Here is a 15,542-nt window from a genome sequence, read left to right as displayed (position 1 = left end):
ACAGTTTTAAATTGTTTATCAATCTTGAGAATTGATTATTTTATCAATATGAAGTGACCATCTTTATTTCTAGTAAGGCTTTTCCTTTCAAGTCTATTTTGTTTGATGTTATAAAGGTAACGCCATATTTATTTTTCTTGGAATTTGCTTGACATAATTTTCCATTCTCTTACTTTCAACCATTCTGAGTCTTTTAATTTTAGCTGTGTCTCTTATAAACAGAGATAGCTAGATTTTTTTTTAAACATCCACTAGGACTGTCTTTGACTTTTTAATAAACTTTTGAAGTAATTTTAGATTTACAGAAAAGTTGCCAACATAAGTTTCCATATATGCTTTACCCTACTTCCCTTCATGTTAACATGTTACATAAATATTGTACATTTCTCAGAACTAAGAAATCAATGTTAATAGAGTACTATTAACTAAATTTACAGCCTGTATTTGCATTTCACTAGTTTTTCTACTAATATCCTTTTCCTGTTTCAGAATACTATATTGCATTTAGTATCTTTGTCTTTTAATTAGATTTTAGTTCTTTTTCACTTTTTGTGATTTGTAATAATCTTAAAATTATTCCCACCACCTTATCTTATGCTATTTGCACTGGTTTTGCTACTTCCTTTTCTCCTCTTAGATTTCTATTCTATTAATTAAATTCATTTGACTCATTCCCTTTGTCCCCAACTAGTGTGGAATTTATGTAAGTGATTTTCTACTCTTTTAGTGGTTGTCCCAGAAATTTCATGAGGCATAGTTGATAAATCTAAAGTTAATCAATGTTAACTTCAGTCACATCCCTTCCAAAATATACGTTAATATTTCCATGAATTCTAATTGTCTTGTTTTAAGCCCATGAGACATCATTGTTGTTTTATATATAGTGTTTGTTTAGACGTAGAAACATCTTAAATTTTTCTTTATATCAGGTCACCTTTCATTTAAGATCCCATCTTCCATCTGGGATTTTTTGCTTATATTTGAAATAATTCCTTTGGTAGGGCTCTGTTGATGATAAAATGCCTCAATTTTTCTTAAAAATGGCTTTACTATACATTTGTCCCTGAAATGTAGGTTTATGGGATGTAAAATTCTAGATTTGCTGCCCTTTTTTCTCAGTTCTTTCAAGATATTATTTCCCTGGCTTCTCCCTTCCCTCCCTGCTGTTGAGAAGCCTGCTGTTGGACTGACTGTTCCTTTGCAGGTAATCTGTCTTTTCTCTCTGACTGCATGTAAGATCATCTCTTTTTCTTTGGTGTTCCATAGTTCCACTATCAAATGTTTAGAGATGTATTTCTTTTTATTTAACCTGTTTGGAATTTTTTTTCTTTGTATTTTTAAATTCTTTATATTTAAAGTTATTTAAAATCTTTCAAATTCTCAGATATAATTGCTTCCAATTTTGCCTCTCACCCATTCCGTTATTTTATTTTGCACTTCCAATTAGATGTGTGTTAGAACTTCTTACTCTGCCCTCCACACCTCTCTTCTTCTCTTTTACATTTTCTACCTATTGCTTTGTGCAGCTTTAGGGTCGTTTTTCATATTTTTCATTCATTAATTCTTTCTTCAGTTGTATATCATTTAATCTTTATTCCTTAAATGTTTAAATTTCAATTACTTTTTTATATCTAGAAGTCTATTTGATTCCTTTTCAAGCATTTTTTGGTCACATTTTATGGCCTCCTAAACTTTACTCATGTTATTCCTACTTTTTATTTATCAAAAGAAGTTAAACCTATAAATATTATATTCCCCAAATGGTAATTCCCATATCCGAAGTAAATGCAGATCTGCCTCTACTGACTGGTTTTGTGTGTGTTTCGGTTTGTTTTGCTATAAGTTAACATTCCTGTGAAGCTTATCAGTTCAAAATCTTCAAGACCTGGTTGAAGGTGCACTCATCTGGAGAAGCTTTTCCTTTGCCTCAATTTGGAGTCACTTTAAAATTAAACTTTGGCCTGAAATTTTTTGAACTGCCTCAAGTAATATGAACTTAGACTGTGAATTGGCCATAAGAAAACAGGCCCATAGCTAAGAAATTTCAGGGGAGATTCTTTTTTTTCTTCCACTCGAAACTGAGATGGTGACAGATAAGTTTTCTTGATGTTCATTTCTGGTAATAACTCTTTTCATCCTTTCCCTGTAGTGATAGTCGTTTTGGATTCTCAGTTTTATACAGGGAGTGGAGGGCGGGAAGGGTCTTATTTTAGACTCATCATCTTGGGTGGGCTCTGTATTTGTTTCCTGCCCCTTGCACCCTGCATAGCCATCAAACCAGGAAGTCAAGGTTACCAAGTTTGGCAGATGTCACCAGGATGAAAGCCAACTTCAGAACTAGTTTAAGTTTCTGGAACTCCATGTTTACTTCACTGGAATCTAAGGATTCCTCACTGTCTTGCTGCCTCATCAATCATATTTTAAATATCTTATCCATCATTTTTAGTTCTTGTCAGTGGATCTGTGCTTAGCGTATCAGATTGAGATAGACTTAAAAATAGACATCAAGAAAACTTAAACACTACAGGCTCACGACAGAACCTTTTCTAAGCTTCACCACCTCCCAAAATCAGTATCTGGAAGTTGAATTATAGTTTGTGATAAAATTCCATGCATAATTGATGGAATGTCAAATCTCCTAGATTACTCTGTGACCAATTATTAAGCTTCTCAATTTATTAAAATATTGCATCACTGTATTAGTTTTTTAGGACTTCTGTAACAACTTACCGCAAACTGAGCGGCTTAAAATAGCAGAAATTTATTCTCTCATAGCTCAGGAGGCTAGAAGTCTGAAATAAATATATTGTAAGGGTTGGTCCCTTCTAGACGCACTGAGGGAAAAATTGGTCCCATACCTTTCACCTGGCTTTTGGTGGCTCTCGACAATCCTTGACATTCCTTGGCTTGTAGCTACTTCGCTTTCGCTTCAATCTTGCCTCCATCCTCACATGGCTTCTTCTCTCTGTCTCTCTCTGATTAGGCCCGCCCTAATCCAGTATGACCTCATCTTAACCAAATATATCCGCAAAGACTCTACTTCTAAATAAGGTCACATTCTGAGGTTCCCAGGGACATGAATGTCCCAAGCAACATGATACAACCTTCTAAAATTACCTTGAGCTTTCTTCCAAAGATAAAGTTCCCATGTGACTTGGGAAAACAAATTTATATTGCATAATATCACAACATAATTATTGCCCTAACATCATTTCCCTTTATCTTGCAGCATCAGTCATGGTTCACTGTCATCTCTTTTATTTAGGATGAGTCTATGTGTTTCTAAGATCTCCTTTAAGGGTTCTGTAGCCCAGAGTCCATCACTCTTTTCTTTCTACCACCTGAATTCAACTTTCTAGACAAGCTGACAGCTCCAAATTCTTAAAATGACCCATAAGAACGTAACAAACCATAGAAATTTTATTGAAACTTTCAAGGTACAGCAAGGCAAGCCAGGTCCGTTAAACTTCAGCAACAAACTTCATCTACCAAGGAAATTCCGTGGTCTGGCTCCAACCTAACTCTCCAGCCATATCTCATGCCAAAATTATTCCCCTGCCCACTCTCTGGCTCTTGCATTCTTCTCTTTGGCAATATAGAATTACTTGTGATTCTCCAAATGTAGGAAATTACATCATGCCACTGTGCCTTTGCACAGCCTGCTCTTTTTGCTTAGTGTGCCCTGACACCTCTTATCTACCTGGTGATCTCCTATTGCCCCTTCTGGAAACCGATCAATAATTTTTTCCTCCATAAAAAGCTTCTCTCATCCACCTGCTCAGATCATTATTTTGCTAATACCCTTACTAGATGTACCAATCACAGTAGTCAGGTACTGCACATTCTCACTGCATTTAATGTATTAGCTCATCTTAAATGTCTCTCCATACCAGAATGTAAACTTTTTAATCCTCAGTCCAGCACAGAATCTGGCACATAGTCAGCACTCAGTAACTATCAAGTGGATTCAGCAAGATGCTTATTATCTACTTATATACCAGGCACAGTTTAGTGGGAACAAAAGGATAAATAAATCCAGATTCTGACTTACTGCGTATTTGTATTCTCTCTCTATTTATTGACCTCCACCTGGTAGCATTAACTTTCAAACTCAGAATTTGCCACTTACTTGCTCCAAACGATTCTGATTTTGGAGATATGATTTATTCCGCTCCTATCACTTCAAACTTGTACACAAAACCTTTTACGCCATCATCCACAATTACTTCCAGACAAACAGATGCTCGCTCCTCTCTGCCAAAATCAATTGTTTTATTAGTATATTAACCCCTGGCTTCTCTACTGCCAGACTCATACATTTATCTTTCATTTAGTGCTCATTAGGCTGGTCACTTCTATTTCATTTGGATTTCACATTGTAAACCTTCTGAAAAGAGCATTCTTTTCTATATTTAAGCATATCATTCAAGTTATTTAATAGAAATCTCTTGGGTCATCTTAAGAAGCTCTAACGCTTGTCTTCTTGCTTTATAAAGAAAAAGCTTGTCCTTTTCTTCCCACCATCTATTTTTGAAAGTCTTATTAGATCATTCCTCCTGCCCCCTATTTTTGCCTGCACTTCTCTGATCAACATTCCATCACATTTTTTAAACAAAATGCCAGTTGTTCAAGTAGGTGAAAATGTCTATTAAAAGCGTCTCATGCTACTGTCAATATGCATCTTCACAAAGATCTGGGAGGACAATTATTTCTCCTTTTCCAAAGCCAGAAAGACCTTCCTTCCCCAGTGGAGTATAGTCTTACCCCCTGTACTTCCAAATGCTACAATTTTAATTAAGAATTTACTATATTCTCTCTTTTAAATTAACTGCAAAATTCTAGAATAGTGTGTTTTCTCTTTTAGAGATTCTATGACATAAATTTTCCTGAAAAATAGAGAGATAAATAGTAAATTCTCTCAAAAATTGAAGGTATAAATCAGTGTCTTGTTCAACATAAGGCAATTTTGCAGTTGTCTTCCTAAAAGAGTAATCTGTGGACTTTTGTGAACAATCTAGGCTGCTATTCTAAATTCAATTCCATTGTGTCATACATTGCTCTCATAATATTTTAAATTGTTCATTTATACTAGTTTCCCTTCTCCCTAGAGACATTGAAGGAAACTTTAGTCAAATGTAATGCTTTGGGGCCGGCCTGGAGGCACAGTGGTTATGTTCACACATTCCACTTCGGTGGCCCAGGGTTCTCTGGTTCGGATCCTGGGTGCAGACATGGCACTGCTTGGCACACCATGCTGTGGCAGGAGTCCCACATATAAAGTAGAGGAAGATTGGCACGGATGTTAGCTCAGGGCCAGTCTTCCTTAGCAAAAAGAGGAGGATTGGCAGCAGATGTTAGCTCAGGGCTAATCTTCTTCAAAAAAAAAAAAAAAAAAAAAAATAGTGCTTCATTTTTTTCTAATCCAAGTTCCACTTATTTGATTGAGTATAGGAGTATAAAGAAGTGTGTGTGTGGTAGTGGTGGTGGTGGTATGGGGGTGTGTGTGGTGTGTATGGGGAAGACCCTTTATATGAAAGATAATAGGATATGGGTCTGGATGATTTTACTATATGACCTTGGGGTATTCCATTAACCTTTCTATTTCTCACTAAGTGAATTAGATTATCTTTAGGTCCCTCCTGGTCCTAACATTCTAAAACACCCTTAATTAAGAAGTCAAGACCAGAATTTTGACTTCTGTCCACAAACAGTATTGTCGTAAGTTTTCCAAGACAGTTTCAGAAGTGTTTAGGAGAGTTAAGAAATGTCATCCCTTCTCTAGAATGATTTTATTTTACTCTTTCATTTATCCAATAAGCCGCTGGTAAATATTCATTTCATGCAAAAGCCAAACACCCTGCTTCCACAGTGCTTAAACATCCTTCTAGCAGAGCCCTCGCCACATTGAATCAAAGTATCTGATTAAAGCCTCTCTGCTGCATTAGAATGTGAACACTGCCAGGTACCTGATGTGTTTCTTACATCCTGGGTGGCACATAGTGTTGAGCACACAGTGGATGTTGAGTTACTGTTTCCTAAACTATCACAGCCGAGGAGAGAAAAGACATGACTCTCAAACTTAATCTTGGAAGTAAAATTCTTGAGAAGCACAGTTTGAGGTACATTCTTAGCAGTATCATCGACTTAAGCCTTGCTGTCTCTTGCCAGATATATAATTCCCAGCATAAGAGTGGTGATGCTCTAAACAAAATGCCGTCTTAGTGAGAAGATCAGGATAAATCAGCATGCCTTGGTTAGTTGACACTTCCAGAGTCATTGCTGTTTTTATGCCATCCCCCGAAATAATAAGCCAATTCTTTCAGGAAACCTTTCTGACAAGTACATGTATAGAGAGAGGAAATCTTTCTAACAAGTATTCACATAGATGGAGAAAACTTCATTTTCTCTTTTAGGGAGTGTAGTGGAGGAAAAATTTTCCTTCTACCCTTATAGGTTCTTTGGCTGGTCTAATAATCAAATTGATATAAGACAGATTAACAGGATAAAAACAAATGTAACTACCCACATATGGGAGCCCCATAAGAATATGAGACCCAAGGGCAAATTGGGATGTTGAAGCTTATAGTCCATCCTGAGCTAAAAAATAGGATAGGGGCCTGGGATTTCAAAGTGGAGGAGGGTAATTCACAGGACAGTAAGAAGGGCAGATATTTGGTATTAGGATGTTTGTCCTGCCATACAGATAGGTCATTCAGATGAAAGTTATCTCTGGTAATAGCTCCCTCTCTGAGCCAGGCCCCCTATCTAAATTGTTTTAGGTAGTTAAGGGAGAAGTACATGTTTTCCTTGAGTCTGCAGAGTCTTGATTGACTTCAGCTCAAAGTAATCCACATGCCAAAGCGGCACATTTTGGGGAGGCTCATTCTGAACTCCCTTTGTTTGGGGAAATAACTTACAAACCTTTTGAGTTGTGAGTATCTAATTTTGAATTCTCCCAGAAGCAGACCTTGAAACAAAGATTTGAGAGCAAGTGGCTTATTTGGGAGGTGAACTCAGAAAACAGTGATAGGAGAGTGGGATGAGAAGAAGGGAAGAAAATCAACTATGTGTTATCAACTGGAGCTTAAACCTGTGGGGGAATTGTAAGAGCCTGTGTAGAACACAGACTGAGAGTTATCCTACCCGAGGGGTGAGGGACTTGTGTATCTACACATGGACATCCGTCAATCATTGGTTGAGAGTTGTCTCGGGAAGAGATACTCCCCAGCATTTCTGGCTTGACACAGCATGGGCACATGTGTGGAGCAGGCTCTGATAACCAGAGAAAACCTTAGGCAAAGAGATACAGGTGCTCACTGTTGGCTTTCAGGCCTGCACGCACTGATATGGTATTTGCATGAGAAAAGAATAGGGATTCCAGAATCAGAGGAAACAAGGATGTAAAATTGGAACGGAGAAATGGAGAAACAATCCAAGCGGGAACTGTGTCATTTAAAACAGCAAATTAACATCCCCAGCAGAAGGTGGCTCATGGAATTTTATGAACAGGGACATCTAATGTTCAATTTGTGATTTCTTATGTTCCCAAGATATTAGCCTTTTCTCTGCCACCAGACCAATTCCAATTTTCTGCTTTATATAAAGCCCTGTGAGAGGGTCTTTTTTAAAAAATAGCAATTGAGGAAAGGCTTGAATTTTATATTGTGGTTCAATGTAACGCAGAACAAAGCCAGGACAAGAAAGATGTTGGCATAATACTAATACTCCCCTAATTCACAGAAAGCAGAAGTTCACAGCCACAGGTGACCATGAGGCTATGAACAGCTCAAAAATTTTCAGAGCTTTTTGAGGAGGAGAGTTGATATTATCTCCTTAAGTGGTGGTTTGTGGGAAACTTATCCAAATCCCAAAGGTCAGGAGACACAGCTCACATATGAGATATGCATGGAATCAATCTTTTACATCTTAACAGTCCACTTGCCACTAATCCTGCATACCCACTACAAGGAGCACCTAATTCACACTTGAAAGGCTGTATCACCCTTACAAAAATAATGCTTGAGAAATGAATCACCTTGCACTTTCCCAGAACAATGATAGGTCTAATAGGCCATGTGGTCATGTGCTAGACAAGATTTCAGCCTTGTCTCTGTGAGACCTTGGGCACTTACCAAACTTCTCTGGTCATCAGTTTCCACTCCTGTTGAAAGAAAGTTTGAGAGGAGATCTTCAATGTCTCTCAATTCTTTACTAACTCTTTAAGACCCTCAATTTGATTTCAAGCATTTACAAATACACAGTATTAGACTGTAGGAACTTTGAAGTTCAGGGTCAAAGATTATTTATATTATTCTGATAAGAATACTATTTGCTAGGGGTTACAGAAAATACACAGCAGGAAATGTGGCTCTTGCCATCTAAGGGGTTTCTTTAAAGTGGGAAACTAGATCATAGAGTGAGTATAGATGTGCCCAACCAAAGCAGTATGCGATATGTGCCCAATAAAACATGGACTGTAAGTTCTACAGGGTTTTAGAGGGCTGAGGGTGACTGACCAGGCCTGAGGCATCCAAGATAAAGGCAGGAGTTACTTCATGAGCTTAGTTAGATGTCAATGAGTACTTCACAAAGTGAATGGTGAGCACATAGGAAGAAGAGATGCATATAGGCACATTAGCAGGCTCATACTACAGTCTGGAACTGAAGCCCACAAGCTGTTCATCATGCGAAATAATGTTAATATTTGATAATGGGTTAAATTACCAGTAAAATTCTAGTCAGTAAACTTCTCTCAGGAATTGGGGTCTGGTGAAGTCAATTCACACATATCAGCCAACAAATATTTATAAGGTTCTCTTAAGGGCTCTATGTACCTACAAGTTATACCTAGATCTGCTGCCTTTCCCTCTTTGAGTCATCACTAATCATTATGATGCCCACTGTCATGAAGAGAGAAGGAAGAGAGAATAGGAAATATGACATAGACATTGTAGGAGAGGAAAAATAATTTTCCCTCTACCCTTCTGAATTCTTAGCTGAGACCCTGTAGTAATAGACAGATTAGCAACAGAAAAACAAACAGAAGTTTATTAATATGTAAATCTCATGTAAACATGGGAGATACCCAGTGAAAATTGAGTAACTTTTCGAGGTGACGTATAATTCCATCTTAATAGAGAAAGGGGAGGGAGGACATAGGCCTCTCAGGGGAGTACAAATGACTTTTAGGAAAGATGAATGGCCCTTAGAAGAATAGATGAGGTATGATAATTTGCGAGGAAGTTTGTCTGGGTGTGTCTAGTCTCCACTCCTGTGATAAGAGTCAGTCTTCCCTGGTTGATGAAACTTCCAGGGCGAGGATGTATGACAATTAAGTTCCCTTTGGAGGATCATCTTTAGGCAGATAGGAGACTTCAGAGAAAGCCTCTCCCTGAATTAGCTGTTTTTTAAGTGCCTACAGCTCAAAAAACCCAGTATACCAAAGCAATATATTTTGGGGTAGTATATTCCGCTACCCTTCAAGATCAGGAACTCTGATTTTAGATACAGATGGACCTGGGTTTGAATTCTCCCTTTGGCACTCATTAGCTATGTGTTGTGTCCCTGGGCAAGTTACATAAGAGGACTTAATAGTCTCAGTTTTTCCTGCTGCAAAATATGGGTGATAACAGTGTTTATTTCACAGAATTGCTGTGAGGATTCAATGTGTGAAGTTGTATAAAGCACTTAACAGTGTTTGGCACATATTCATGCTCAATAAGCATTTGTAATCTTTATTGTTATAACTTAGATGGCTATACAACTTGCAGTAAAATAGAAAAATGATTGAGAAAAGAAGATATATGGTTAAGCAACACATTATTCCTGATGTTCGTTTCAGCTCTGACTCTACTTAATTTTCTCCTCATTATCAAGGCTTTGGTAGGTTTAGAAAATCTATACAAAAAATCCCCATTATCCCCTTAAGAGAATCCCAACCATGAGAAATGTATAAATTAAACTACCAGTTAAGATATAAGAAGAGAATCCTTAAGACTAAAAGAATTGGAGTGCTCAAGGCACCATCTTGCGTCTGTCACCCTGTAGCTTCTATCACGATAGCCCAGTTCTCTCTGCCTTGGTATTATTATTAATGTTTCATCATTACACCATTCTTTCTTTATGTATGTGACATTTAATTTTTTAAGAGGTAAATGCAATCCCATAGACATGCTTTTTTTCTAATAGAACTCACCTTTCATATCTTTTATTTTATAAAAGAATATTAGAGCTAGAATGTACTCAGATGCAGGGGGAGAAAACTTTTCCCTTCTTCTCTTCTACGTTCTTTGGTCTAATAATCAAATTGCCATAAGACAGATTAACAGGAGAAAACCAAATTTAATTCCATACATATGGGAGCCCCACAATGACGTGAAGACTCCAAGACAGTCAGGCAATTGAGGCTTACATACCTGCTTGAGCTAAGGAGATGGGGGAGGGGTCTGCAGCTTCAAAGGAGAGGAAGACAATCCACAGGATGATTAGAAGAGCAAATGTTTGGTAAATAAATGTTTGCCTTGCCAGACAGATAAGTCTTTCTGATATATGATCCAGCTAGTCCACTAGTGAGTATTTATCCAAAGAGCATGAAATCAATAATTCGAAAAGATACGTGCACCCCTATGCTCATCACAGCATTATTCACAATAACCAAGATGTGAAAGCAACCCAAGTGCCCATCAACAGATTAATGGATAAAGGTGTGGTATATATATACAATGGAATACTAAGCCATAAAAAAGACAAAGTTGTGCCGTTTGCGACAACAAGGGTGGACATTGAGAGTATTATGCTAAGCGAAATAAGCTAGAAAGAAAAAGACAAGTACTGTATAATTTCACTCATATGTGGAAGATAAGCAAACACACACATAAATGAGAATAGATTGGTGGTTACCAGTGGGGAAGGGAGTAAAGGGTGAGCGAAAGGGGTGAAGGAGCACATATGTATGGTGAGAGATAAAAAGTAGGCTATTGGTGATGAACATGATGCAGTCTATACATAAACTGAAATATAATAATGTACACCTGAAACTTATACAATGTTATGAGCCAATATGACCTCAATAAAATAATTCTTTGAAAAAGTTATCTCTGGTAATAGCTGCCTTCCTGGGACAGGTCCTCTATCTAAATTCTTTTAGGCAGTTATGGGAGAGATTAACAAAGCTTTTCCTGAGTCTGCCAGGTCTTAATTGCCTTCAGCTCAAAACAATCCACATGCCAAAGTGGCATATTTTAGGGTGGCCTATTCTGCTCTCCCTCAATGTCATCTGGTCTAACTCGTTCATTTTATGCAGGAAGAATGGAAGCTCACAAATGTTAAGCCCAGCGTAACATAGATTTGCAAAGCACGTTGATTGGATGAATGAATAAATGCTAAAATTAAATTCATATTATCTGCTTTTGAAACCAATCTTCTTTCTACTACTTTAACAATAATAAGTTAAATAAAAATTTTGCAAATGGGGCCAGAGCCATGGCCAGGTGCTTAAGTTTGTGCACTCCGCTTTGGTAACCTGGGGTTCACCAGTTTGTATCCTGGGTGTGGACACCACTCATCAAGCCATGCTGTGGCATGGCGGCATCCCACATAGAGGAACTAGAGTGCCTTACAACTGGGATACATAACTATCTACTGGGGCTTTGGGGAGGAAAAAATAGGGGAAGTTGGCAACAGATGTTAGCCTAGGGCCAATCTCCCTCATCAAAAAAAGAAACCTTAAAAAAAATGTGCAGACAATGTTTCTAGAAGGTATATAGGCTTTAAGTGTGAATAGCTCTTTAACTTTGATTGTAGGTGACAAATCAAGATGCATAAACAAAAATGAAACCTCAGACTGAAGCCCTTTCCTTTGACCTTGGATCTTTGGGAGTACTCAGAAAGACACTGAATTTTGAAGGTTGCCACTAGTTGCGTTATTCAAGACTGAGTTAAGTAAGTCATCTGTACTTAACCCCAGGTTCTCAGTCTTTTAACATATTTGAGACCTTTGAATTGAATTCCAAAGGCTCATAAAATTATGTGAAGCTTCCTGACTTTTATCTTAAAACAAGTATTAAAGAAGAAAAAATGGATTAACTTTCTCCCTAGGCTGGACTGTCAGTTAATACATCGCAGTGAAACTGACACAGCCACGCCAGCCCCTAGTCTTTCAGCGTGCTCCTTGCATGCTTTCCTACTCGTCATTACCTATGTGTCCTTCAGTGCAGAGTGGAAGGCTTTTACCGATTATGCAGCTCCATCACTCCCAACTCTTGATGGAATTTGTAGAATTCTGAGGGTGTTGTCATTAGCACACAAATATAAGAGAGGAAATGACGATTTTAACCAGCAGTTGAAATTAGTTCCAGACCTTGAGCATAAGGAAGAAAGAGACCTCAGACAGTTGGGCTTCCTGTGGTTGTTCAGTGGAGGGCTGGTTTAGCGTTTCTACATTCTTCTATAACTCATGGTGCAAATTTATGGGCTTTGTCTTCTGCCTGCGATCAGGAAATTCCCTGTTTGCCTTTACAAAGAGGGTTGTTTTCCATGGTGGAGCCTGACTAGTTTCATTGAATTAATAAAATGAACAAGTCTCAATACCCTAGCAACTGTCTGGATAAGGACAGATGGTACAATCCACTGGGCCTATGGGCTTGGTATTTATTCTGCATTGACCTCCAGTCTCTACGACTATCTCAAGCTTCAGGCCTGTGTTCCTAACTGCTTCCTGAGTTGGATGTCTCTTAGCAAAGACCATATCCTATTATTTATTAATTTAAAACTATAGGTGCCCTCTCACTCCTGTCCCCTCTAGACAACAGTAACATATCCAAACTTAAATTCATTCCTCAGAATCTGCTCCATCTTCTCCATTCTGTATCTTGGGAAGTAGCTACATCTTCCACCCCTAGTAGTGATGCTCTCCCTCTCCTTACTCTCCTCACTCAGTCTGCTGTGACGTTCTCTAAGTTCTGTATTCTGAATATCTTGGCTACATCTCGCCTGTCCATACCCATTGCCGTGAATGTTGTTCACGGATGTACCAACTTTTTCCTGAGCAATAACAACTGTTTCATAATTGTTCTACCTTTACGTATTTTTATCTTATATAAATTCACATTGCTAATTTTTTGAATGTTTACTTTTTGTTAAACGCTTAAAATGTATTTTCTTAGTTAAACCAATAAAATCTGGGAGAAAAAAATCCTTCTTGTATTAACCCATATTAATCACACAGCTTAACAGAATCGCGAACTAGGAGTGTCTACATTAACACTACTTTAATATTCTAGGAAATCATCACCTAGGAAGGTAAAGTTGTAAATAATGTTATTGTTTGTCTAAGAAATTTCCTTAAAATCCATTTGTCTGAACAACAGTCTGTTCAACCAGCCCCTCTTCAGACAATAGACTGCTAACCAGGATTCATGGCCTTTATGGTATAATAAAAAGTATATTTGGTCTTCTTCCCCAGTTCCTGGCACAGAGCTCCTAAAACTCTTGGAATTTCCTGAATGATAGGAGTGTCTTTTGTTATTCATAATAAGTCCCTTTCAACCATACTTAAGTTTATACTAATGAGGTTGTGGAGAGCCCTAAATAGCCTCAGATGGGGGCTGGTCACCAGAAGAACCAATCACATGATTAGAGGATTGGAATTTTCAGCCCCACCTCCAGACCTGTATGGAGGGGATAGGGAAATTGAGCTCAATCATGACCAACTATTTAGTCAATCATGCCTATGTAATGAAACTCCATATAAAACAGCAAGAACAATGAGCTTAAGAGAACTTCCTGGTTGGCAAATACATTGATGTGCTGGAAGGGTGGAATGCCCAGAGAGGGCATGGAAGCTCCATCTCCCTCTCCCAGACCTTGCCCTACGTCTCTCTTCATCTAGTTATTCATTTGTATCTTTTATAACAAACCAGTAATCATAAGTATAGCACTTTTCTGGGATCTGTAAGTCATTCTAGTGAATTATCAAACCTCAGGGAGAGTTGGGGGCACTCCCAAATTTGTAGTCAGCCTGGCAGAAACATAAATAGCTTGGGGATATCTGAGACATGCAGCTGGTGTCTAAAGTGGGGGCCAGCTTGTGCCCTTGATTTGTGGGGTCTGTGGTAACTCCAGATAGTGTCAGAATTTAATTGAATTGTAATACACAGGGTTAGGTGTCACAGAATTGTTGTTGGATTGGAGTCATCTTCTCAGGACAATAGATTGCTCAACTGGGCAAACTACTCATTTGTCAAACAACTGTTGACTCATCAAGATGCACTTCAAAACATTCCCTTCTCTATGTCCTGTCCATGCAAACAACCAATAACCATTCTATAGATAAGAGAGACATTAGGTGAGTTTTACTTGAGCCAAGCTGAGGACTATAGCCTGGGAAGGCAGTCTCTACAAGAGCAGAAAGCATTCCAGAGAAGCATGGTTTTCAGTACAGTTTTACACCTTTTTAGAACAAAGAACACATGTCAAACATGCCCAGGATGCACATTCATCAATGTTTCAAAGAGATTTAGTTACAAATTAGCAGGTCAACATGACCCTGCTGTCCAGGAAAGGAATCTTATATTCAAAGGAGTACTGATACTGGCTTGATAATCCTGGCATTGTAGGAAAGGAAGCATGCATCCTTATCTTCAAAGAGTGCATTCTTTTACTTTGAAATAATATTTAATGCATTCTTTACTTTCATGGTTAAAGCAGATGTACAATATGTTTGACAGGCAATAAGTCAGGCTTCTTTAGTTCAGGCCAAATCAGATTGAAACCAGAATAACTACCCCATATACCTCAATATGTGAATTTCTTATCAATCCACCAATCCAAAACCATATTTTGGACTTTATCCAGTCCCTGTCAGATCATGGTATTAGAAAGACCAATTTAAACTAACCCCAAACCCAATAAACATCCTTCCTTGTCCTTCGCGTTCTGAGACGTAGAATCACTGCTCAAAGTGGTGTTCTCTCCCTTGAAGCAATTAATACACTTGGCTCCATTTGATCAGTGGGTTGTTTTGGTGGTATTTTTAGGAAGTCAGTAGTCAACATTCCTATGAAGAAGATCTTATTATTATCCTTATTTTAAAGGTATGGAAATTGAGTCATAGATTTATTAGGAAACTTTCCCAAAGTCACATACATGTCTACTAAATGATGAAACCCTGCATCAAGCCCAGGTTAATATGGCTCCAAATTCTAGTTTCCTAACCCTTACTCTATACTGCTGCCCTTCTCAATGCACCCTCCACTCTTCTCCCATATGGCACTACACTCTATGTTTTCTAGTATCATGACTTCCACCACTAACAAAAATCTCACTATTTGGAGATTAGAGAGTTAGAAAAGAAAATGAATATAGGACAGCACTCCATAAAGATGGGCTGGACAGGGTGGCCTAACTTTCTGGAATAGGCCATCCGACAATTGTTGACATGACTTGCTGGCAATTTATTTTCAAAAGGTGGATGTAAGCAGAGATAAATGTTCATCTTTTCCTAATTCTCACCCAGAAGAAGAAAGCATTTGGTGAAATGGAAG

General features: G+C 38.1%; 1 long non-coding RNA gene across 4 annotated transcripts in view; it reads right to left on the bottom strand.

The window, feature by feature from the left end:
* The window catches only part of LOC138924963 (uncharacterized), a 189,401-nt gene extending 186,408 nt beyond the window's left edge, over positions 1–2,993 (bottom strand). For 2 of the 4 annotated variants that reach the window (XR_011440437.1, XR_011440436.1), the window contains exon 1: positions 2,859–2,976. This is a non-coding gene — a long non-coding RNA (uncharacterized lncRNA). Of the gene's footprint in view, positions 1–2,858 lie in introns of all 4 variants that reach the window. The other 2 variants (XR_011440433.1, XR_011440435.1) reach the window with 2 other exon arrangements.
* Positions 2,994–15,542: the final 12,549 nt, after the last annotated feature.

Source organism: Equus caballus, chromosome 7 (genome assembly GCF_041296265.1).
Source record: "Equus caballus isolate H_3958 breed thoroughbred chromosome 7, TB-T2T, whole genome shotgun sequence".
Taxonomy (NCBI): Eukaryota; Metazoa; Chordata; class Mammalia; order Perissodactyla; family Equidae; genus Equus; species Equus caballus.
This window is presented reverse-complemented; position numbering and strand designations above follow the sequence as displayed.